The sequence below is a fragment of the Lepidochelys kempii genome, chromosome 10 (genome assembly GCF_965140265.1).
Source record: "Lepidochelys kempii isolate rLepKem1 chromosome 10, rLepKem1.hap2, whole genome shotgun sequence".
Classification (NCBI taxonomy): domain Eukaryota; kingdom Metazoa; phylum Chordata; order Testudines; family Cheloniidae; genus Lepidochelys; species Lepidochelys kempii.
In genome coordinates, this window is record NC_133265.1 from 69314880 (window position 1) to 69341876 (window position 26997).

Genomic DNA, 26997 nt, shown 5'->3' on the forward strand with positions numbered 1-26997 from the left:
TCTAGTTTGTGATAAAATACTTAAGATAATTGGTCTAAGTAGCAGCTGATATTTGTTGGTAAATACTTGCAAGCAGTACTGAGTCATACTGTATCTTTGTTTTTATAAATTCAGATGTTCTTCTGATCCCACATTCTGCAGTAAGAGACTGTGTAATTTATAACATGTAGCTGAGTGATAACATGATTTGAAGTTTAGTTTATAATGAGACAGAATTTGTTTCTCATTTTGCAAGTATTAGAAGAGGAGGAGTTTGGGTTATAATCATAGGCCTTCACTAGAAACTCAGTTAATCTTTAGAGGCAGATTCAACTGCACATCTTAAAATTTGTTAATTTAGGGCTAATTCTGAGTTGCATTTATTCTGTATTTTGTGGGGTTCTGGCTGTAGATATATTCGAATCTGGCTATTGCGGTCACCACTGCCATTTTGGGTTGTGAAAAAAAGTTTAACAAATATAAAAGGCATCATTTTAAAGAGTTAAAGTGTTATCAATTAATTCTAGTTAGGGATTCTCCAAACCATTGAGTCAAACGTTAACGTTAAGCAGCTGTGAGGTCTTGTTAAAAAAGCCACTAAATTTAAACACTTAACTTTGGTCTAAGAGTTATTGTCTGAACTACTGGAAAATGAAGTTCCTCAGAATGTAAAAGAGAAAGGTATCTGGTTCATTTACTTCATCATGTTAGTTCTGTAAAAATTTCAGTGTAAACCACTGTTTACTGGGAATTATAGTGTTCCAATGACGTGACTGAAGTAAAATTTTTGTTGAAATATTTTGTGCATGGATATTGTTTTAAGCATAGATGTTTTAGCCTTAAGCAAAAATGAAGAAATTAAGAAATACATTGAAATTACAATTGAGGGGTATCAGGCTTTTCTTCTCAGATGTAATGTACATAAATCTTACTGTTCTCTCCCCCCCCACACACACTTAAGTAGGCGTACAGCTGGTTTTTAGATCTGCTCCCTCTGAGAAAGCAATCTAGAGAATTTTCTCCTTCCAGTCTAGGTGGCCTGTGACATATGGTACAGTCAGGCTAAAGTCATTAAGATGACTAATTAATAAGTTAAAGTTATTCCTCAGTAATAGTACAAGAACTGTCAAGAGGGACAAATCTGCAATTAGAAGGGACTGCATCTAAAGCTACTTCTCCACTTCCCTGCCCCCTTCTGTTTACAGAACTTGATAGTGCTTCCAGCCCCTCTTGTCTAAGGCCCTGAGTCAAAGCCCACCAGAGTCTTTCAACTAATGTGTTTTGGATCAGGGCCTTTGTTACTTTGAGATCCTGTTATAGAAAATGAGTCCATAATCTCTGCATAGTTGCCCAGCAATGAACCTGGAACATTAGAGGGTTAAATAGCTAAAGGCCTTGAATGTGCCTTATAAAATCTTAGTATCGGTTAACTATCCTGTATGAACAGTAGTTATTTCATCTATAGTGAGAATGCATTTAAGCACACCCAGCCTTGACACTATCACCAGACTCATTTTGTGGTGAACTTTGCTGAAAGTGAGACAGTTTTCCAAATGTTTTCCCTAGAAACAAAATTTGGGAGTGGGAAGACGAGAAAATGCAAATAAGAGCTGATATTGGGAAGATACTATATTTGTAGTGACAGTCACGGGAGGACATTGGATTCAAGTAACAATTACATGGAAGCGTGAAAACTGCTGAGGGTCTTTAAGTGTCGTGAACTGTGAATTTAGAAGAGTTTTTCAGTGGTGATTGTTCAAAGTGGAAATAAATTAATTGACATGTTAAATGTGAAATCCAATTAATCTGCCGTGTAGAATAAGAATATTGAGTGTAAGTGCTTTAATTTCTGCTTTGCATCCTTTAAGCACAACTTTAAGGGCAAACTTAGCAAAAGCCCTGACTCATAGGCTGAATTAACTTTATCCCATTTACAACTTTTACATTGGAGAAAGATACAAAGGAATGTTTCCCAGGTTTAACTTTCATAATAGTTAGTTGTAGTAATTGATCAGCATCATTTAAATCACTAATCAACATCATTTAAGGTAATCAAGTCACAGTAACTTTTTGAAGGATATTTTCCTGTAGCTATATCCCTTTACCACTTGTTTCATTTGCAGATACACTGAAATAGATGCTCACATACAACATGAAATGTGACAGCACCATCCTGTGGTTGGTGAACCAAATATCTGAACCAAAACCTCTGCTACAAAAAGAACACACCAAAGAGCATACAGCAGTTGGATCTATATGCTCAATAATTTCAAAGTGCAATTTAAAGGAGACATGTCCCATTTGCACCTGAAGCCAATGGCACAGAAAATGCAATAAAAATATATAATAGTCAGCATATTGTCAAGGGACATACTTGACTATATTCTAACAGTTTTTAATAGCATTTTTAGTAGAGCTGTCATTCTTCATTCCTGCAAGGATGAAGAATATTTGACAGTAATATGCCCTAAAACATAGCACACATTTTCCAACAAAATAAAAAAAGGTGACAAACAGATTTCTTCCCCCTCCCCCGCCCCATTCTGTTATTCAAAGCTTCTGGATAGTTTAACTGTCTCGATACTCTTAAATGTGTAAAATTATTCTCATTTATGAAAGAAAATGACTTGGAACTTTCATTATTCTAGCCTGCTGTGATCCAGGGGTGATTTCAAATCAGACCCCTCCAGTGTATTTCGCAAAACATTTTCAAATACTGGAGCCAGTGCTTCAAGCATCATTTAGGAAGAAATGTAATTAAATATCAAAGGTAATTGTTTGATACTCCATATTAGCTACTGTTCACAACAAATGCGTTCCTCTCCCCTGCATTGATGGGCAATATTTTTAGATAGCTGAAACACTGGATTTCACACACACAAAGAGTCCCCAGACCTACAGTGCAGGAAGAACAGTGCACGAAGAACAGTGCACTATATCTGAGGAGGTTAAAAGGGTAAGATAGCAACGTTTAGGAAGTGCTCTGACTGAGCTGATTTGTGCAGTTTTTTTTTTTAAAAAACAAATTTACTCCTCCTTCCTAATGCAAGCATTAACATAGCTATAATGTAATGTATATACATCACTGCAACTGGAAGTGAGCCAAATGATACTAGCAGGACCAGAGTCAGGATCTTTCCCAATGACATACTCTGGGGCAACCAGGGCAGAGGAAACGAAACCACTAGATCAGAGGCATAGTGGAAAAAGAAAAGCAGTTTGACTCCAGTCCTTTTCAACTAATTTGTACACGTTTGCCAAGTGACAATTGCCACAAGGATAGTGTGGAATCAAACAGGTTAATAATTGGTGGGTTGGGAAGGGAGCTGATCTCATGTAGTGAAAAAGTTACAGAATTACAAACCCCTAGCATTCAAACTCAAATCAGATAGTCTTAATCACATGATTTTAAAAAATACATTTTCATTTTTTATTTGCCTTCTGGTTTTTGAATCCATAGGATTTGTTTTCAAGCTTTTCTCCACAAGCCGGAAGTCTAGAAAATTACTTTAATTTTTTTTTAAATCACCACCCAAAAACATGACTCCAGAAGCTGGGGCTTTAAAAAAAGCCACCATCTATCCCAAGACTCATAATAAAATTATGAAACCTGGAAATGTAGAGTGAGATGATCCCTGTATTAAACAATTCACATTTACAGAAGTTTAAAGAGTCTCCCTTTTGCAGCTTTGCCTTCAAGTCTTTTAGCAATGCAAGAATCTCCTGTGATAAGAAACTATAGAATTTTCCTCTCTGCTTCTCGAGCCATCAGCTAATCCTATTTCAGGATCAGGACTGAAGTCGGCTATTGAGTTCACCTTATCAGAAGTTGTAATGACCTGCTCAACAAAGAACAGATAGTGGTAGTATTTGGTCCTTATCTAAAATCTATTTTGTTACAGGATTCTTTTGCTACTTTTTAAAAGATCTCTTTCCTCTTCTCCTTTCCCCAACCACTTAGTTTTTTCCTTCAGTGTGTTGACCAGACATCATTATCACCAGCTGTTCAGCTTACCTCTGCATTATGTGATCTACTCAGGCCACTTGCCCTCTATCATATCATAGATATTACAGCATCAACGATGAGAGAGACAAGGAGGGCGAGGTAATTCTTTTATTGGACCAACTTCTGTTCGTGATATTAAATAAAATGAAGATTACCTCATCTGTTCATCTCTCTAATACCCTGGGACTGACACAGCTACAACTACACTAGATTAATGACTGTCACTGGGTATGACAGTGTCTATATATTTTGGGAAGAAGCAGATTCTCATTTGCAAAGAGCACCTGCCTTCAAATCATGTTCTCAATGCTGAAATTTGTGTAGCAAGTTTTTTAAAGAAAAAAATGTTTGGAGAACAGCAACAGATTAATAAGCACAGTCCTGCAGTTAAGAAGTTTCTTACTAATTACTGCTATAAAGGAGTTTATTCTCAGCACTGTGTGACCATAGGGCTTGATCCAAAGTCCACTGATGGCAATGGAGAGATTCCCATTGACTTTGGATCAGATCTTAGAGTTCCATTAAAAGTATATTGAGAACTTTTTTTTTTAAGCAACTAGGAGCCATTTTCATCTACAGAAATTATGCTGATTGTGGCTTGATCCGGTTGGGAAGCCAGACGTGATATAGAATCTGATCTTGCAAACCCTTACAGTCATAAGTAGTCCTTATTCACAAGTATCTCTGTTGACAAGAGTGGCCCTATTTGCAAGGCAATGTAACATTTGCAGAATACAGGTCATAGTGGGCTAAGATGTTATGTGGCATCCTAAATTTCCAGTGTTATTAGGACTATCAATGATTCAGTTTAAGCCTACTAAAGAAAAGGCACAGTACAAGCTCAGGACATTCTGTTAAAGTTCTTAATTTTTAAATTGATCTAACAACATATGACTTTAAATGTCCTGTCTGTGGACATTTCGTGTACCATTGCTGCACAGTTAGGGACTTCGAATGAACTGTCCTCTAGACAGCCTTAGCTCTCTCACATTGAAGGCCACTGAAATCAGCCAGCAAGGGCATCTTTCTTTTATTAGCAAAATCTCAGTGTTTAAAGTTTCAGGGGGTAAGCACATAGTGTCTCCTAAAAGTAAAGAGGCATTTTTAAATCAGAAAGGAAATAAAGCTGCATCTGTTTAAAATAAACAAAAATGTTTTTCAGTCAGGAATTGCCAAAAGGTAATTACTACTTTATAAAAGGAAAAGCTACATGTCACCTTAATGGATTCCAGCTGGATGTGTTTGTCTCTCATGAAGAAAGCAGCTGACTATTACAGCAGGCAGATCAGGAGAAGAGTGACATTTGTGCACCACTTCATCCCAAGTCTCCATGGCAGACCACAAAGTAGTCAGAGGAAAGGCTGATACCTCAATACCATTTGTTACCTTTCTGGCCTCCAATGTTTCAGGGGCTAGGGTAGTCTTGCTCTATTCTCCCCGAGTGTGTTGAAAAATGGCTGTGAGGTGGTGTTCTGTATAAAGTCTACAGGGAACATGACCACCATGAAAATCCATCCACAAAAAACAAGAGCTAGAATGATAACATCTTGCAGTTTTTTCATCCTAATCTTTCCTGCAGTTAATCCTTCAACTAGAAATGAGCCAGGATTAAACCACCTGGGTTGCATGGGTCCGTGTTAGATAGATATATATAAAAATAATGTGTGTGTGTGTGTAACACACAGGCTCAATCTCAGCATTTCCTTTGGCTGTACAGAGAAAAAGCTATGCTACAGAGACAGCTGAGGATTCCCCCTGATCCAAAGAAACTGTCAAGTTATGCAAAGCTAGTGTTACTGGCTCTACACCATCCATTCCCTCATCCACAAAATAGCAGGGGGCTATCAGGCATGCAAGCCGACAGAGTAAGATACACAAAGCTCTTCTAAATCCTTGGCAGGTGGCTTGCCTGCCTGCAGCTAGGGCGACTTTCAGCAACCCCCAAGCTGTTCTAAGTTCCAGCCACTTTTTCTCACATATCTTCTCAGCTGTGCAAAGGGAACATTCATTGTAGGGGGGAAAAAGAAAAAAAAAAACAACCAAAAACAAAACCCCGCCCCCCCCAAGCTCCTGGGTGAAATCTGGCTCAACTGAAGACAGCAGAAGAGCTGGTTAGAATGAAGTGAGCAGCTGTCTATTAAAAAAATGCAGCCTTTGCAATGACAGGACTGGTCACTGAAAGTTTGTTTTGGAAGGAAAAAAAATTCAGACAATGTTGAAACATCCTGTTTTGACTTGTCATTCAAAGTGACTTTCAAAATTTTTACAATTTTGAGTTGTAAGATATAAGGTACCTTATACCTCTTTGAGGTTAATAGTTTCCTATCAGATTTACAAAAAACATGGCTTTAATGGAAGAGTGGATTCCAAGACTACAGAATTTCTGTGTTTGAAATATCTGGATCTGTCACAGGTGTATGAGCCAAAGTCTGGTTGCTCTATTTACCACTTTTAACAACTTTATCTATCTGTAGATAGAAAGAGGAGCTACCTGACCTATGGGTACACATTGTTATGTCACTCCAGTGCTCTGGGCTCAGAATTAAGGTTTATAATATAAAAACATAGGCCAAATTCTTCCCTTATAACATCCCCAATACTCCATTGGTGTCAATAGGGTCACATGGTTATATCAGAGGGCAGTATTGGGCTGCATTTTACTTCAAATGCATGTTGGTTACAGGTTAAAAATCAACAGCCAAATAGAGGAAAAGCTTCCCCCTTTCCTCCCCCGACCCCAAAAAATCTATGCATGAGATCTTCCTGCACTGAGAGTCTGACTATAGAGCTTATTCTGGTAAAAAGCTTTCCTTCACATCCACACATGTATTCTTGTGGTTATGCATTATGTGAATCTTTATTTACTCTGTACAATAGATGGAAATACTTACCTTTGCCCTAAATCACTCTAACAAGGCTCTATTGTCCACTTTGCGTGCTGAATGAGATACTAAGCCCAGTTTTGTAATACACCTTCCAATGAAGCTGGGGCCTCCTAGTACACTTTGAAACCTTGGCCATTCGGAAACTCACTCTCCAGGAAGCTGCTGCAGAATCCATTCATATTCTGGCAGTAGCAAAGCAATTTAAACAAGCAGATTTGGCAGCTAAAGGGGAGGTTTTTGTGGTGTCAACATCTTGCTAAAATTGAAGATTGAAAGAGATCTGGCAAGGCTTATGAAGAAGTAATCTTAAATCTCCTATTTCCCATAGCCAACCTAGCTTAAAGAATTCTTTGAAAGGTTCCCCATACTCAGAAGTCACATGGGTAGATGAGTAACTCACAGCATTGCCTTTGCTCTAAGTTACTGCACAATACTCTCTCTCTAGTTGTAGACAATTTATTGAACCGTGATTTTTTTCACTGCTTTGTGACTGATTTCCGCATTCCCCACTACTGCCCAACAAAGCTAATGAGACTTCAAACAACATAGCGTACGGAAAATTAATGTGGGTAGCTTTGGAGGGGTTGAAAAGGAAGCAACTATGCCTGCTATTAGGTTATGCAAATAAAAACGAGTAATGCTAGCCATCATACCTCAGAACATGGCCTCAGGATGGGGAAGTGAACTATTACTTTGCTAATATTTTTGATATTTGCAGCCGAATTTTCCCCAGCAGATTTCCAGCTTGCACCAAGGAAATATTGCCTCAAGTTTACAGATACTCTTATTTATAAGTGGACATCTATTTGTAGCTTAAACAAGCACCAGCAAAGCGTGAATGCCCAACGCTGCTCACAATTAATTACAGAGAAGCAAATTACATTGGCACTGTAGGCAAGATTGTAAGTTGGTAACAATGGGATATTCAAGGAAATTGAAACCGTATAGTTAAAGTCACGTTTGCTTATTTGCATAGGGACTGGCATTTTTTCCTTCTTTGGCGGTGTAATTTATCATATGCATGTTTTGACACCTGGGGCCAAATTCAGAGGTCACTTAATTGACAGCATAGCTGCATGTTGGTAAGAAGGGCAGAAGGAGGTGTAGTAAGATGAGCAAAAACCAAGAAACTAGTAGATCCCCTCAGCTTACCTAACATTACCTTACGTTCTCCCTATTATTGCTACAATGCTTCCTGCACTCAATGTACAAGTTACACATATTGACACTGACTTATCAATGTCTACAGTAATTTAGGCCACCATTTACATCATTTCTGAATGAGGCCGTTGGCATTTTCTATTTTATTGTGGCATTCCAATAATGGCCCACGGAACCACATGACAATTGGAGGATATCCAAGCCTGTGCTGATCTCAATTAATGAAATAATACAACAAGGATTATATGTACATTTCCCATGGAGCAACTGACCTTGCTTTAGGGATCAAGGATTCCTCAAAATGGTTTAGCAGCAGCTGGAAAAAAAGTCTCCTGACATTAAAGGTTGATCAGTGTTACAAAAGAGCAACTGATCGATCACACAATAGACAAACTCCAGAAAATTCTGCTTCTCAGAAATAGGGACACCATTTATATAGTAGCATTCACAAAGCTGCTGTTATTCATTATGAACTTGAACTTCAATTTTCACAATTGAACATAAACACTAAACAATATGACATTCCCCCTAAACTGTACTGATTTCCTGAAACTGGTACAGAACACAGAAGTACAATATATGAATCACACTCTGCTTATTAGCCTAATTTGAAAGGACTCTGTGTGTGTGTCCATTCACCTTTGTTTGGTTAAAATAAAAGTTTGACCTCTGACCATAAATCAAAGCTTAAACCTCACAGCTTGTATGTTCCCATATTAACATTTGAGACAGACGTTCTAGTTAAACTTGTCAGCAGTTCTATTTACATACATCATTTTCTAGAGTTTGTTCTCATACTGGCTGCATCTGAAACTTGAGGTCTCAGATTCCAGTTTATACATTTATATATATATTTTTAAGATCATGTAAATCTCCAACAATTAGCTATTGTTTTGTAACATACAAAAACATACAAAAATAATCCTGAAAGCCAAGCCACAATTGTCACCTTGTGATGGCATTGTGGCTAGGAAAGAGACAGGAGCGGGACAAACTGCTCCAAAACCTTCTTCTGGTCAAACATCACATGCAATTTATTTAGTGTTCTTCCCATGCAATTTATTTAGTGTTCTTACAAACTTGTACAGCTCTGTATATACATACACTCCTTAGCTCACACTCCTTCGCTCAATCAGCCAAGGAAGAGGGGAGACAGATGGTATCTTTCTCCCTGGGAGGTCTTTCCTGGCTTTGACTTCCAAAAGCCTGCCAGTCTCTCCTTGCCTCCTGAGCACTTCCTTCCTGTGCCTTTTCTACTTTCTGGACCAATTAGCCTTTTGGGCTCTCCTCAACCCAATATATCAACTGGGCACAGCTTTTCTTCTCAGGTTTATTCTGGGGAGATTACTTGATGATCCAGTCATCCGAATGCTGGTATAACGTTAGTTATTTCAGGTGTGACACTGTTGGTATAACTGCTGTTGCCCAACACTGTCACACCTGAAATAACTAACGTTTCTTTAGTTAAAGAAGTCTACTTTACGTTCAATAAAAACAAAATGGAAATATTCAATGCTCAGGTAGGAAAGTTTCAAACCAGACATCCAACTAGCCAAGCTGAAAGTGAAAATTAGTTTTATTGCGCATCTAATTGGACATGCAGTTGCTATGGTCACAAAGGAGACTATGACCCTTGAAACTTTCATAGAAATGTAGGGCTGGAAGGGACCTCAAGAAGTCAAGTCCAGCCCCCTGAGCCGAGGCAGGACCAAGTAATAAACCTAGACCATCCATGACAGGTGTTTGACAAACTTGTTCTTAAAAGCTTCCAGTGATGGTGATTTCACAACTTCTCCCGGAAGCCTATTCTAAGGCTTAACTATCCTTATTGTTAGAAAAATTGTTAATATCTAACCTGAATCTCCCTTGCTGCAAATCAAGCCCATTACTTTCCTCTGAAGCCAGCCCTTCTAGCTCATTTAGTTATTTTTCCAGCTTCTCAGTACTCCCCTCTTTCCCATTAAGGAAGTTACCATTAAAAAGACTCATGACTGTTGAGATGAGTTATGCACCTTATCATTTATGCATTAATGGCTATAGCGATCACCCACCTACTCTGTATTCTCACCACAGGGATTATTAACCCTGGCAAGATAGCAATTAGTATGTATCAACAAACTGACTTATGTTACTGAGCAATTTGACAGACTAGCTGCACTTGGGTTTTCTTCAGCAATGGTCACAGCATCGATTTATAGAAAGACTTGTATAAGTATATATTTATGGCTAAGTTTTGTGGCAATATCAAGCTGGCTTCCATTTTTGTGCTCCCATTTCTGCATGTGTAACTCAGCCTATAAATGCACCTGTTTTATGCAAGCACAACCCTCATTTGCATGCACAGTTCAGACAGATGGTTACCCCACGACCTGATCTGGGTACATAAATGAGTTTTGCAACTGTAGAACATCTGCATAGTGAACTTTGCATGTACAAAGAGTTGTATGAAGAAAAATGAAGGCCAGAACTGAAAATCTGACCTGTAATGATGTATCCTCTAAAAGGCACCATATGATAACATTGCTGGAGGTCAGTCTGGTTCACATGCTGTGTGCGGCAAGCTCCCGCGGGCTCTGCTATTAAAAAGAGCTTAAACTCTGTACCCATGTCTGTGCCTGATTTGTTTCCACATGACCCTAAAAGTGACTTATCTATTCATGAACAAGAGTAAGTCACCTCATTTTGCTTGAATATTTTAAAGGCCTGTCTGTACTGCAGAGTTAACGTGAGTATTGCTCTACCTCAAATCTCATTCATATACCAAAACCTTTAACTGAAGTGTATTGGTGTTTTTAATTCAAATTGGCTGGTCCCTCAGGTGATATAGGCCAGGGGTTACCAAACTTTTTCTTTCTGAGGCCCTTCCCTACATGCTATCAACACTCCACGGCTAAGCTATGACATGGGTTTTTCTGCATATAAAAGCCAGGGCCAGCGTAAAGGGGTAGCAAGCAGGGCAATGGCCCAGGGCCCCACATCACGGGATGACCACCAAGCTAAGTTGCTCAGGCTTTGGCTTCAGCCCTGGGTGGTGGGCCCCTGGCTGCAGTTCTGCACAGCAGTGCTTTGGCTTTCTGCCCTGGGCCCTACAAGTCTAACACCAGCCATGTTTGGTGGACCCCCTGAAACCCAGACCCCTGATTGAGAACCACTGATATAGGCTACAGCTCAAGTCAGCACAACTCATCAGCGGCTAAGACTGCTCTGTGTAGCTGGAATGTTATGCCTCAGAGTGGCTGCTCTCATTCAAGCTAGGCTAACTTAATGTGTTATTAAAGATCAATTTGTTGGTAGGAAAATATAGGATTGGGGTTCATTGGATGTCAGTGGGAAATGTAATGCAAATATAAGCATGTAATACTCAGGAGGAGTTGGAAAGTTTCAGGTAAGAGATGACCAAGTTTTATTTCTGGTTTCTTATAGCCTGTCATATCTGTTTTCTTTTTAAAAAAATTAATCTTTTAAAAAAAATGTGTGGGAAGGGATTTACAGAAAGAAACTGATCAGAGTTTCTTTACCATGTATAGTGTCCAAACATACTTTGAAAGTATTCCATCCTCAAACAGTTACAACTAATAATCAAACAATTATATTGATGGGGATAGGGAGAAGACCCTAGTAATTCACGTATCTGATCAATTAATGTTCAATATTACCCTAGTACTTATTTTTTGAATAAGACACCACATTTTAGAAATTCACATAAAGAATGTTATAATGCAACGGAAGACCAAAGCTGATAATCATGAAATATAGAGTGAGAGTGACATAGAAACGGTATCAAGCTAGGGCTTGACCCAGCACTATATTGTGTAATTTAGAGATTTTTTGAAAGGGTTTATGAAGTTTTATCAATGACAAGGGGGCAGGGAAAGGGAAATGTAAGACCTCCAGATTTAAATGCACAAAACTGTACATCTTACCCTGTAGGGACTGGGCTACAACCTGAAACCCCCCTTTTTTGAATTTCCGCCTTTTAAATTGGTACGGTTGGTTACTCAAGGACTTCTGGGTTTTCCTTTAGGTAGATCATTTGGTTCTGGAGGCCCTGTATTAGTGCATCAAATTAATTAAAACTAAGACAAAAGACATTTTAGCAGACTTCAAAAAAAAGAACCATTTTGTAAAATTACCCAATCCTGTTTTGCAACTGTAATACAAATGTAATAGTGAAATACAGGAGTCTAGCTGGGATAGCTATTGATTGGATAAATTTGAGGAACTTCTTTGTCACTCAGTCCATTGGTTTTATATTCACAGATTCTAAGGCCAGAGGAGATTACTGCAGTCATCTGGCCTGACCTCCTGTATAACACAGGCCATAGGACTTCCCTGAATTCATTCCTGTTTGACCTAGAGCAAATCTTAGAAAAAAGATCCAATCTTGATAGAAAATCTGCCACTGTCAACTTTTAACTCCCAATCTTTGGAAAGTTGTTCCAATGGTTAGTTACTTTTGCTGTTAAAAATTTACACTTTTTTCCAATCTGAATTTTGTATTCTAATTCTATGATCCTAACACAAGGGAAACCAGACTAATAAGGCAATTAAAAAGAGAAACTCAGTTTGGGCTAGACCTTCTAGACAATCAGTGGGGGTTTCCTCCCCCCCAAAGTAAAGTGCTTTTTGTACACAAGACATGTCAATCGGCTCATTCAGATGAAGAGCTCTTTGCTCCTTGTGCACTATGTACATGAAAGTGCATCATCTTGGCTCATGGCATATCAATCAGATATTATCTATGCTCTGTACAGAACTGTTAGATGCTGTGCCAAAACAAACCCTTTTACAAACTGGACATGATCAGAGTTCTGACAGCTTGATTCCCAACAGTATATTGACAAGCTACTAATCTATTTGAAGACAGAATGTAATTGCACAATTAATTTTTTGAATCAAGCACCACACTTTCAATAGTCTGCTGAAGTAGCAAAGAAAAAACCAGACAGTCTGAAGCACAGGTCTGGAATCAGAGCTCCTTTCCGCAGTCTGAAACAGTAGCTCTAACTGCACATTTGATATAGACTCCAGGTGCTTACAGCATAATCCTCATAGGAGACAACAGAATATCTGTACACATTCACAGAGTGCATCAGCAGCAAGGAAGCAACTTGCAAGCGTGGACAAGAGTCCAGACTCTGTCGCCCTTGGTGCAGAGTGGAGGGGGGGAAAAAAAAAAGAAGTGGTGTTAACCCATCTTTGTGCCCACCCCACCCGCAACTGAGCACTAATGCCAGAGGCTGGGCTGGCAGCTATTAGAGCAGCTTGAGGCTGCTTGTCTTCACTCCAGCCACAGCCCCACAAGGGCTGTTTTAGCAGCCAGGGATCATAGAGAAAGATGTCCCAGCCATGCTTCCTTTCTCCCGAGCCATGTCCCACACGCCAGGGGCGGGAAGGGAGAGTGGTGCATAAGTCAATATGGTGGCTCAATGTCAACCACAGATTCCTTAATGCCTGGGGAATCTGCAAGGTGCTGAATCTGTCCCCACAGAAAGCAATCAGAGAATTGACTTAGGGCCAGATCTTAGCCCTTGCTCTGATGGCACAAAGCAATGTTTTAGTTGCTTGGGCAGTTTTCACAGGAAATTCTTCATTGCTCTCTATCATCTGACTAGATAGAAGACAGAGTCAGTGTCCTCTGAAAGGCAGCAGCAGTTCCTAGACTGGTAGTGCAATGCCACCAGATTAGCATTTGCAATGCTATGGTTTTGAACTTCCCTTTGGGAATCTTAGATATATCCTGCAGACCTCCAAGAGTCCACAGACCACAGGTTGAAAACCATTGCTATAGTATAATCACTATATATATATAATGCGTGTGAGTGTGTGTGAGAGAGAATTTGGCTTCTATTCTTTTTGGCATAGTAATGTGATCTTGCTCTTTAACACACAGTTAATCAATTTGGGGGAGGGAGGGAGGAGTGGCCAAGAAGAAATCACACATTAATCTAGACAGTCTCTCTGTGACTAGATTAACAGCATCATCCCATTTTACAGCTGGGAAAATGGAGGCAGACAGAGATGAAAGTACTGGTCCAAAGTCACACCAATTTTGTGACAGAGCTGGGAATAGAATCCAGATCCTCTGCCTCCTAATCCTGTTCTTTCACCCCCAAGGCCACTGTCTCCCATGCTCATGTTGTCATTAACTAAAGGACTGACATGGAAAAATTATGTTGCTCCAAGGAGTTGTACCCATAGAGTACTTTTAAATTCATGCTACATTTTAAATCAGTTACAGTGGAAGATTTCAGAGATTGATCTGAAGTTATTTTTCTGGTCCTTATACATAAGCGCGTCACAGCATAATCATCCAATACAAATCTACGGCATCAAAGCTCATTTCACACTATGGATTTGTGACTGCAGATCTGCATGCCTATCTTGCACACAGTGTGACTGCACAGCCAGGTGCTTGTACATGCAAATACCAACTAGCTCTTACATAGTGCTTTAGAAAGTGACCCAGTAAGACAGATCATTGCCATTACTGTAAATTACCGCAGTTGTGGCATTACATGCTTCCTTTTTTAAAAGCTTGGCTCTCACTCCTTTTTTATTAGTTCCAGACATTGCTCTGTGGAGCTGGAAAGGTTTTGTGGGGGAAGAGATGGTGGTTGCGTATCCTGACTAGGCCGAGATTTCCTTTTGGAGGTTGTGTGGCCAGGAACACTGCTATTATTTAGTACAACAAGGCTTTAATGTACAGATTTAACAGATGGGAAACAGACATAAAAAGATTAGGAATGCATGTGTTGAAAGAAAAAAGAAAAAAAGAAGAGTGCAAGTCTACACAAACCCAGGACCCTTCTTGACTGAGCCCTCTACTCAAACCATTAGCTCATACAGACTTTCACCAGATCTTTCTTAACATGCAAGAGAGAATATTTGCAATCTGATGTGTTACACACCTGCAGAGTCAGAGGCCAGAGGGGTCATTTATTCTCAAATACTTATCAGGTTCCTTCATCCCAGCCAGCGCCGTCAAGTAAATGCAATGCATTTCCCTTTTATTACAAATGGGCCAAAGCCTTTCAAAGTCATCTGGCTTCTTTCTGAAGGAGAACGCAATCCATCCCACTGGGAGACAGCTGAAAATATGGTTTATCCAGATACTAACTGGATCCTCACCAACAGGATGCTTTTGTGCAGTAGTCTCTATGGGACTGTATAGAAGGGTTGTCTGGAAATGATGTGGCCCAATTTTCTGTGGTGCTGAGCACTTGGTAAGTTCCCCTGTCTGCATCTCTGAAACAGAGCATCTCAGACCATAGTGATTATCATGGCAACTTAAAGTGCGTTTGCCCGAACAGATACCAGACAGGAAATAGTAATGAAATTCTTGTGTCTCCCACTGCCAAAGCACCATCAGACTTAGCTAACAAACAGCTAAGAGATGACCAGCCAATATAAGAGGGGACAAAGAATAGCTAGACGATTCTCTACGGGGTTTTGCCTGACACAAAGTATCTGCTCTCTAATAATTTCCTAAAATAGCCATTTATGTCAGATATCCCATTTTGGGGGACTCTTGCTTCTGTTTCTAGTCTGCAATGCCCCTTTTCCTCTCATTCTTTAGACCAGTAGAGAATTTATACCTTTAACTAATAGATTGTTTTGCCCGATGTTTGTTTGGTTTGCCCTTGTGACAAGTCTGTAGCACTTGTCTGTGCATCTGGGCTTTTTGGCTATTCTTTTGTACTGGGAATTTTTGCACAGGGCTTAGATACTGGTTCTGGGTGTCATATAGTTTATATTGATAAAAATGTATAGTATTGCCCTGATTCTCAGGCATGCCTGTATTGAAATATAGTACGGTATAAATGCTTATGTATCTTACACGGTCAGCCACCACAAAGCCATAGTGTCTTTGCACTGTGAAATCCTTGCAGATTTGTTCCAGATTAAGAGCATTATATACACACATACACTTCATAAATGTAGCTTTTTAAAGGTAAAAATGCAACAAATTTGCCTCCTGGGAGAAATGCACTTTGTGTCAGAGAATTTGGGCTTTCATCCACCCAGACAGATTTTTCACAGGAAGGAAAAGGTGCTCTGCCCATAAAACATACTTTGCATTTCTGTAAAATTATTTGAAGCGTGAGAGGAAAACACACATCTTGCTTTTTTTCTTTTCCAGCTTTGCCTGCAGGGAGAAATTTCCACATAGTTCCGCTTACAGTTCTCCGAGCACTGATTAATTGGTAAAACGTCACAAAATGAGGACAACCAATACTTGCCTCATTCTGTAAAGTTTAAATAGGATGGAGCAGTGGTTTTCAACCTCATTGGCAGACACCTGCTCGGGGTCACATAATAGCTGCACAGCATTTACAAGCCTTGGTTTAAAGGCCAAATCCATTTATTTCTCTAGGACTTCCTGTATTGCCACTCAATATGTTTAAAGGCTAAGTGTACATTGAGGGTTATCAGCCTTCCTTTCCTGAAAATATGTATTCTGCATTAAGACATCATTAGAGGATGGCTATTCAAATCCATCTAATCTCTAGGCATCAGGTCTATGACTTTGCAGTTTGATAGCACCACACAAGAGGATCTCAAAGCCCTATACAAAAGGCACAGAAGTTAAGCCCTACAAGTATTAACATTAAAAAACAACACAGTAACAGCCAGTATTGCTGCAGAAACATATGGTCACATTCATGCTGGAAAGAGATACATTGCACGGTTCCCCCAGTCTGACCTATGCAGAAGGCCACTTCTTCCTGGGGCTGGGAGGGACTGGTGTGTCTACCATTGTTCATCAATGAGCCCTTTGGCCACTTCAGGACAATATAACGAGTCCAAGCCAGCCCTCCTCAGCTGGAAGGACGGTGACATTAATGGAATTAAGTACAAAAATTAAAATATTTAGGGCTCCCTTATAGGTGTGAGGCACCCTGAGAAAAATATTTTTTTGGAACTCAGTCTCTGCTTGGCCTGTCTTTGTCCCTCTAAATGCACATTACAATACCCCCCCCCCCCCCGCCTTCCCTCCCTCAACCTACCTTACCAACATACCTTCCAAATTGTCTTTTGGGGTAGAGGGTAAATCATGAGTGCTCATATCCCACTCCATACATTACTGCTGATCCATGATTTTCATTATTATTTTGCTTTACTTTGTGAGGCTTCTAGACATTTTCAGGCTCATTGTGAAGCAGAAGTTTGACCAGGAGTTATCTAGTGGTGAACTAAAGCTTGGAAGATGGGAGATGCTTGTTCTCCAGAGTTTGAGATTCCAGCAATCAGCTTTTTAGCTCTAATCAGTAGATCTTCCTAACTCAGCAACATTCTCAGGCTACTCAAAATGGCCCACCTTGATTATCACTACAAAAAGGTCTGTCCCCCACCCTGCTCTCCTGCTGGTAATAGCTCACCTTACCTGATCACTGTCATTACAGTGTGTATGGTAACACCCATTGTTTCATCTCCCCACTGTATTTTCCCCTGAATGCATCCAGTGAAGTGAGCTGTAGCTCACGAAAGCTTATGCTCAAATAAATTTGTTAATCTCTAAGGTGCCACAAGTCCTCCTTTTCTTTTTGCGGATACAGACTAACATGGCTGCTACTCTGAAACCTGAGATCTAATGTAATTACCAGTAACTCCTGGAATCTTTGCTCCGTTGTTGGGCTAAACAACATTTAGCTAACAGTGCCAAGTGCTTCATAAGTGAACAAAAGAGGATCAGCTATTTGATCCATTTAAGGGGTGGGGGGTACTCACTAAATTGCAACAACCAAATTATTTTAAAAATATCTTGAATCATCTTCCAAATAAAGATTATGTGACCAAAGTTTCTCAACATTAAAAGTCAGAAAAATGTTGGTACAATACAAGCCTTTAATGCTTTCTCCAGGCTGATTTATGTGTTCATCAGCTCTTTGGGCAATCACAAACGATCTCTTTAATCTTCAAAGGAACTATCAACTGCTAGTAATTTATTATATAGATTTGTTAAAACAAATGTTCTGAGGAACACTTCTCTCTTGTTCATATACAAATGATTTCAAAAGCAGATTAACTCATGAAAATGTGATTACTCAAACTGATCTGAAGCTTTTTGAAGCACCAGTGTATGAATTAGTTCTGACTGGAGAAAGGGACAAAAAATTAAGAAAAGTTAAAAACCAACCAACCAACCCACCCACCCAGAGACACCTTACTTTATGCTACAGGTAGACAACAAAAAGAAAAGGAGTACTTGTGGCACCTTAGAGACTAAAATTTATTTGAGTAATCAGGATCACAGGGTGTCTATGCTACTAAAATAGAGTATTGACTTCCTCCTGAAAGAATTTTAAGCATAAAAAGGACAATTAGGTTTTTTTTTAAATGGAGGCAGCAATTAAAGAATTGCTTTCTAGTAGGGCTGTCAATTAATCGCAGTTAAGTCACGCGATTAGCTCAAAAAAATTTATCGCGATTAAAAAAAAAGAATCACGATTAATTGCACTGTTAAACAATAGAATACCAATTGAAATTTATTACATATTTTGGAGGTTTTCTACATTTTCAAATATAATCTATTTCAATTACAGCATAGCATACGAAGCGTACAGTGCTCACTTTATATTATTTTTATTACAAATATTTGCAATGTAAAAATGATAAAATAGTATTTTTCAATTCACCTCATACAAGTACTACAGTGCAATCTCAAGATCATGAAAGTTGAACCTACAAATGTAGAATTATGTAAAAAAAAAAACAAAAAAAACCCCTGCATTCAAAAATAAAACAATGTAAAACTTTAGAGCTTACAAGTCCACCCAGTCCTACTTCTTGTTCAGCCAATCAAGTTTGTTTACATTTGCAGAAGATAATGCTGCTGGCTTATTGTTTACAATGTCACCTGAAAGTGAGAACAGGCATTTGCATGGCACTGTTGTAGCTGGCGTCTCAAGTGCCAGATGCACTAAAGATTTATACGCCCCTTCATGCTTCAACCACCATTCCAGAGGACAGGCGTCCATGCTGATGATGGGTTCTGCTTGAAAATGATCTAAAGCAGTGCAGAACAACGCATGTTCATTTTCACTATCTGAGTCAGATGCCACCAGCAGAAGGTTGATTTGCTTTTTTGGTTGTTTGGGTTCTGTAGTTTCCGCATTGGAGTGTTGCTCTTTTAAGACTTCTGAAAGCATGCTCCACACCTTGTCCCTCTCAGATTTTGGAAGGCACTTCAGATTCTTAAATCTTGGGTCGAGTGCTGTAACTATTTTTAGAAACCTCACATTGGTACCTTCTTTGCATTTTGTCAAATTTGCAGTGAAAGTTGTCGTTCGTTTTAAGAACACATGTGCTGGGTCACCCTCAGAGACTGCTATAACATGAAATATATGGCAGAATGCAGGTAAACAGAGCAGGAGACACAGAATTCTCCCCCCAAGGAGTTCAGTCACAAATTTAATTAATGCATTTTTTTTTAAAATGAGCATCATCAGCTTGGAAGCATGTCCTCTGGAATGATGGCCGAAGCATAGGGTGACCAGATGTCCCATTAAGTATCGGGACAGTCCCTATTTTAACCCTTTGTCCTGCATCCCGATTGATGTACGATTGGGACCGCATTTGTCCCGATATTCAGGTAAGGAGGCGAGAAGGCAGGAGGTGCCAACTCCGTGGGTGTTCTGGGGCTGGAGAACCCATGGGAAAAAATTAGCGGGTGCTCTGCACCCACCAGCAGCCAAGATCCCCCCTCCTCGCCTCCTTCTCCCCCCACCCCCAAGCGCACCACATCCCTGCTCCTCCCTCTCCCTCCCAGCACTTCCACCCCTGCCGCCGAACAGCTCTTTGGCAGCACTTAGGACTTTCCGGGAGGGAGGGGAAGGAGTGGTGATGTGGTGCACTCAGGGGAGGAAGTGGAGAAGAGGCATGAGCATGGACTTGGGGGAAGGAGGTGTAATGGGAGAAGGAAGAGGCAGTGGGGCGGACACTGGGCAGAGGGGAAGTTGGCACTGTAGACAGTGAAAAGGCGACCAGTGAGCCAGTGGCGGGCAGGGAGGGTGAAGAGGTGAGCGATGGGCCAGCAACAGGCAGGGGGTGTGAGGAGGCAAGCAGTGGGTAGGGGACTGAGGAGGGATGCAGCAAGCCAGCAGTGGGCCGGGGGATGAAGAAGGAATGGTGGCGGGGGGGGGGGGGGGAGGGTGAGACCTGGGGCAGAGCCTTGGAGGAGCAGGGATGGACTGTGGGCAGGACTGATGTCACCCCAATGTGTCCTGATATTTTACTGTTGTGATCTGGTCACCCTACCGAAGCATGAAGAGGCATATGAACATTTAGCGCACCCGGCACACAAATATCTTACAACACCAGCTATAACAGTGCCATGCAAACACCTGTTTTCACTTTCAGGTGGCACTGTAATTAAGAAGTGGGCAGCAGTATCCCCCATAAACGTAAACAAACTTGTTTCTCTTAGCAATTGGCTGAGCAAGAAATAGGACTGAGTGGACTTGTAGGCGCTAAAGTTTTGTTTTTGAGGGCATTGTTTTGTTTTTGAGGGCAGTTATGTAACACAAAAAACCCTACATTTGTAAGTTGCATTTTCGTGGTCAAGAGACTGCAGTACAGTACTTGTATGAGGTGAACTGAAAAATACTATTTCTTTTGTTTTTTACAGTGCAAACACTTGTAATCAAAATATAAAGTGAGCACTGTACACTTTGTATTCTGCATTGTAATTGAAATAAATATATTTGAAAATGTAGAAATCATCCAAAATATTTAAATTATATTGTATTCTATTATTGTTTAACAGTGCAATTAATTTTTTTAATTGTTTGACAACCCTACTTTCTAGGCACCGAAAAGTTAGTCTGGATCCAACCACAGTATTTCACTTCCATTAAATACTTACTATCTCGGATTATAAAGTTGAATTATTAGGAATATTATGGTAGGATTAAGTGTCCAGTCACCTATTTTATAGATCTGAAGTTTAAATTAGTGGTGAATTCATTTGACATGCATCTGGGAACAAAAACTGAGAAAAGAGATCAACTATTTGAGCAATTTTTATATTAGCTGATGAGATTACAGTTACTTAAAAAGTTCAGGGGCAGGACTGGCCCTGGGGTTTAGCATCAACTGAGAATCTGAATTTGAGTGTTGAGTCCAGTCTCTAATTCTATGGCCCAGCAGAGGTTAGAAGCATTAAAGGAGACAACACACTGAGTCCCTAGCCAGAGGAGCAAATTGTGATACACATGAGAAACCCCTTTGAGTGGATGGTGGCACTGATGCACTCAGGAGGAGCTGTATCTAATCCTCTTTGGTTGATATCATGGGATCTTTGAGGGGGAAAATAAATAAAAACAGGGGAAAAAACATTTCCTGAACTGGGACAAAGTCAAAAACCTCAATTTTCACAAAATAAAAATTTTAAAAAAAAATTCAGAACATCCTTTTTTTAAAAAACTGTAATTGGCTTCCATTTCAAAACAGTTATTTAGAGAAAACTTTGCAGTGAAACATGAACAATTTCAAACGTCTTTAAAAAAAATTGAGCCAAAACATATGGAAACTGACCCTTTTCTGCAAAGAAATTTATTTTCAACTAATTGGTGTTTTCCAATGAAAAATGTTTTTGGGAGTGGGTGGGGAAAAAAAAAATGTCCAGCCAGCTCTAAAAGGCAGCCGAGGAAATGCAGCAGATTCCAGAGACCTATTAACTTATAACTTTATCTTTCGCTCTGGAGGAAACATTGTTTACAAAAATACATCAAGAATTTTGGATTTAAATAAAATCCCCATTTTTGTACCAGGGATGTTCTTTTGGGGAAAAGTTGGATATGAATAAAAATGGAGTTTCTCCTTTAAATCAGGGGGATCCGGACCGAATGCCCCCTCAGTCTCTTGCTACAGAGAGTCCCTGCAGTGTAATGGAAATCGGTAACATTCACTGTGCATGTGCAAAGGAGGTTTTTTGTTTGTTTTGCAGGCGATCTTGGTGACAATAGAACTGCTTCCAGGTCTGCGTGGAAGTGAATCTGATTAGCGTCTGCATGCAGGTAAAGCCATTGTGAGCACCAACGAAACTTTAGGTACATTCACAACTGGGACTTAGACCCACTTTACTGGAATGCTAACATACGATTGAAAGCCTCATATCTGGAAGGTATGCATGCAATTGTATTTATGAAATCCAACATGGTTTCCCTGTCCTCCCCTCCCTGTACACTGCCTATATTTTATTACAAGAAATGAGAGAAAATTTTCTGTTAAACAGGGAAGAGAGCGCTGGGTACGAAGGGCAGTTAGGAATTTGGCTGATGGACTAATGACACCGGGGAGCTTAGGGGATGTGCGTGCACCCACTAGGACAGATTGCTTCTGTTGCTTGGGGATTGTTGCAAAATGGGTCTTTCACCAGGCCTGAATATGATCTGCATGTAATTGGGTATTCCGTTAAGCAGAGTTACTTCTGATCAAAAGCCTCTGTAAGTGACACAGTCCATTTCCAGCTGGAGGCTGAGCAAACCATCTTGGATAAAATTAAGAACGGCCCTTAATCTTCATCAAAAACCAGAAACAAGCCATTCTGAAGTACAATCAAACGTTTTCATACACTCTTGGATGTTCTGGATGCAGCCAAATTAAGGGCTCTAAAAGCTCTCAGAGGAAGGCAGGGAGAATTCCACACACTGTTATCAGTCATGTAAATACAGAATCTTAGATTAATATACTGTGGGTCTCATTCCTGTTGGGAACACTGAGGCATGGCCACTAGGTAACTCGAGGGGATGGAAGACCACGAGTGTCGATGAAGCCCCCTCGCACTAGGCCCAGGTGTCCTTGGCCCCCCCTCCTGCCTGGAGGCATTCGCAGCATCTCTGCGTACTAGGCCCAAGTGTCCTTGGCCCCCCCGCCTGGAGGCGCACACAGCAGTTATGCTAAGAATCTGCAACAGTATGTTGCAGAGTCAGACTGCCTGAAACTAAGCAAGGCCAAACAGGGGAGATATGGAAGACCAATGCTGAATAAAGCAGCTTTATGTATAGTTTAACAAATGATACAGAGAATCAGGGAACTAGCTGGGAACTGGATTGGCTGGCTATATGGATACTTGGGGCAGCTTGCTATTGGATAAGTATGCTGAGAAAAAGGATGTATAAAAGCCTGTGTAACTTCCTGCTCTGTTGTGCAGGATTTGAGATTTTATTCTCCCTGTACCTTTTTGCAGCTGCAAATAAACTTTTCTGCTTCTCCACCCCGTTGTGATTATTGGGTGTAGCACACCGGGTAACGAACCAACTCAAGCTGTTGTTCAGCCTCTCGGCACTGGGTGCCGGCAACATTCCCCTCACTGAGGCCAGCATGTATTCAGAGTAACTCCACTGGAGTCAGTAAAGCTACACACCAGAGTAAGAGCAGTAGAAATAGAAGATAAACTGACCTTGTATCTAGTCTCAACCTTTATCTTTTGCTTGACTCCTGTCAGCATCCCTTCTCCTTGCTTCATTAGAATAGAATATAGGTGTTTTATGTGCTTGGTGACTGCCCAGAAAGATACAGCTCAAGCCCCAAGCATCTGTTCTGGCTACACCACAGTCCAGATATCTCCCTGAGCCATCCCCCTAAATTGCTCTCACAGCAGACTCTCCAGCCAGCTCTCAGCAGTGAGCAGAGTCTAGAAGAAAACAGAGGCAGAGCTATGAAGAATTCTATATACCTCACTTGACATGAGGGTGAGGCAAGCCCAGCAGGCAGCCAAATGAAAATGTCAGATTTCTTCCTTGCTGCAGCTATTTAAGAGCCATTTATTAAAATGAAAGAAATTAAGACTAAAAATAAAACAGCTGAAAGAAACCCATAACAGCTCATTGGGTGTTGATAAATCTCACACACGCAGTGCTTCCAGCTGCCAACAAGATGGAAATTCATGTTTAGATTTCTATGAAAACACTAATTAACCACAGTAGGCACTGTTAATGTTTATGCAATCCACCTGTAATGCATTCTTACTGGGGTAGGTCGTTACCATATCAACTTTATTAGGCCTCAAGTAGCACTTATTTCAAATGATTAATTTTTCTTGCCTGGATGAGAATGAGCATTGTTCAGATGCAACTCTTGCTGCACTGTGGGGGTGAGGCTGTTTAAAAGCTGATAGAGAAATTTCATTAATACTGTTTCCTCTGTGTGCTTGTCTGTAAGACATTAGGTCATTATACAAAAAATGCCATCTCAATTGTGGCAGTCCTCTAAGGAAGAGCAAGCTGGGGAATATCTTGCCTTCAATGAAAATAAAAGCAAAACTAAGCACCTTTGGCCAGATTCTCACCTGGTGTAAGTCAGCATTGCTCCCAATATCTTGCTCCTAGAGCCACACTCTGACATTGATTTCGTTTGACCAGATGATTTCTGTGACTCCTTATTTTGCCTGATGCAGCAGTGTGACAACGGCTTATTGTGTTGCACCTTGAAAAGGTACTGCACAGAACTTGCAGCCTGAAGCCACCATCACCTTCCCACCCGCAGGCTGCAACAGGCAAGAGCTGTGCCCTCCCAATTCAGGGCTGCTCTCCAACTCCTGGCATAACAGACAGGGCCCCAGTCTGGTCAAAGCTGGGGACCTGTTTGCAAAGCTCATTTATCCTTGGGTTTGAGGGCAGTTAACGGAGCACAGATCTTATTGTATGGGGTGAGGAGTTCCATTGGAATTCATGGAATTTGATTCATAAGGAAGTTATTTGTTTTCTGGATTTCCCTTTCATTTGTTCAGTGTTTTCAACCAAACAGTCAGACAATGACTGACTAGGTATAGTCATATACTGCAATTCAAAGGCTAGTGTTTCATAGACGTGCAGACTGTTTTACTGATTTCCCTCCCCTAGCCGCCCCCCCCCCCATGTGTGCCCACTGTTAGCCGGTTGGCTGTATCCCTAAATTATAGCCAGACATCCACCAATCTGATTGTCTAACACCCGTTCTATTTCTATACTGTCCGCTGGAAAGGGCTAATCTCAATATCATTGAGTTTGCCTGACAGATTTCAGAGAGCCAGACTGGGGCCCATAAGGTATCCCTGTATCACCTGCAGTAAGGGTAGCCAGCACAGGGAACAGTGTAGAGAAAAGAAAGAACAGCCTCCATGGGGCTGCTACATCCCTTTCCATGCATGTAGCAGTTAGTGGGTGGGACATTCTCCCCCCAGTCCTACATGCTGGGGAAAGTAGTCTATCATATATAGGGCTTGTACAAGGATCGTCCCCCTGGAAGAGAGGGAAAGCAAGAAGCAGATTGTCACAAGTGCACAAAACCATGACGAGCCCCAAATTTGAACCAATCCAAGTTTGTACATTTCTGTATTCCCAAATCACATTAACTGTTACTCTCAGCCTATGGTGTGTTCTCTTTTGAAACTGGAGAGTTATATTCTCTGGGGTTGAAAGTCACCCTAGTGCAATGAGCCACACCAAGCCCCATTCATCACTGAAGCCCTCAATCAAGGCTATCTTTAAAAATTCAGCTGTTTAGAAGCTATTAATTTTACTCTAGGTTAGTTGTATACTACACTATGGTGTTTACATTTGTATACCAAAACACTTTGAAGTTGATCTATTCTCTCTAGTTATTCTCTTATCTTCTAGTTTTTAAGGTACTCAGATGTTCATGAATTAGGACACTGCTGAGTTTTCATTAGGCTTTTTTTTTTTTATTAAGTTTTGTTCTGTCCTTTTCTTGCCCTAGGTTCTCTTAGCTGGCATAGTTCACACCCACATCCATTTTGCTGCTGTAATTGAGAGCACATCCTGTGAAGTCTACCCTAATCAAGCAGGCCTCCTCTCGTGGATCAGTACACTAGCTATAGTCTTTGGATTGGCATCAAACGTGGCCCCAGGGAAGCTCACAGTGAGTTTGAGTACATGTCTGCCATTTTACTACAACATAATTATGGGGAGTTTCACTTTGGACATGAGTTGACCCACATGAAGGAGCCAGAAAACACGTTTAGTTCACTAAAGTCTCAGTTAATCCTGTACATAGTCAAGGAGCCTGTTGCTGCAGATCCTGTATGATACCTGCAATGGTTATTAAGCCCCAATTCAGAAAAGCAGTCGAGCATATGCTTAAACGGTATTTAAACATGGGCTGAAGTGCTTTGCTGAATTGGGGCCTAAATGGAAGGGCTGATGCCACTTCTCTTCCCCTGGCAATGATATAGAAGATGGTAGTTACTGTGTATTGTAAGTTGGCAGTCTGATTCAAATAGGAAAAAGCAGGGGCAGCAGCAGGATACCAATAGCAGCAATGATAAGTCTGATGTTTCCACATCAGCACAGAGCTCAACCAAGGGAGCGGAATTCAGAAAACTGAACATTTGTATCATTTTTAGGATTTCAATGAACGTAGCTGTCTGCTGAATGCTTTGACTAGTGGAGTCAGTGAAATACATTGGTCATGAGACTTTGCTTTTTCCATGTTTGTATTATAGAATAAATCTATTAACTGATAAAAGAGAAATAAAAAAACATAAAACAGTCATGTAAAGCTTAGTTTCCTGCTAAGGAACAGTAGGAGACAAGACTGATTTCATGGACTAGAGAGTTCATCAGCAATAGAAAACAGGCAAGTGAGAGATAGTAGAACAAATGAGCTTATTAAGACCCTGATCCTGCAACAGTATTGCTAGTCCAAAAGAAATCACTAATCATTAGTCAGGCCCCATAACTCCTGAGATTGGCAGAACAGCAGGAAACTTCAAAAAAGTTGGGTGTTTTGTTTTTTTTTTTAATTTGCCTTCTGGTTTTTGTACCTTTAAGATGCATTCAGGTCACGTTTTCAAGCTTTTCTCTGCAACTCCGAGGTCTAGAAGCTTTTTTTTTTTTTTTTTTAAAGGGAAGCTGGAATTCCAACAGTCAGAGGATTTCAAGGGCTGGTGTGTTTAAAAAAAAAAAAAATTAAAAAAAAATAAAGCTCCAAATATCATGAGACTAGTGATAACATTGTGAG

At 40.4% G+C, this 26997-nt stretch overlaps 1 protein-coding gene across 2 annotated transcripts in view; it reads left to right on the forward strand.

Moving 5' to 3' along the window:
* The first annotated feature begins 606 nt into the window (after positions 1-606).
* CTXND1 (cortexin domain containing 1) overlaps positions 607-26997 on the forward strand; it is a 42310-nt gene continuing 15919 nt past the window's right edge. For both annotated transcript variants that reach the window (XR_012154039.1, XM_073304120.1), the window contains exons 1-2: positions 607-660; positions 21983-22159. The gene's annotated coding sequence lies outside the window, so the exon portion shown is untranslated. The remainder of the gene's footprint in view (positions 661-21982; positions 22160-26997) is intronic.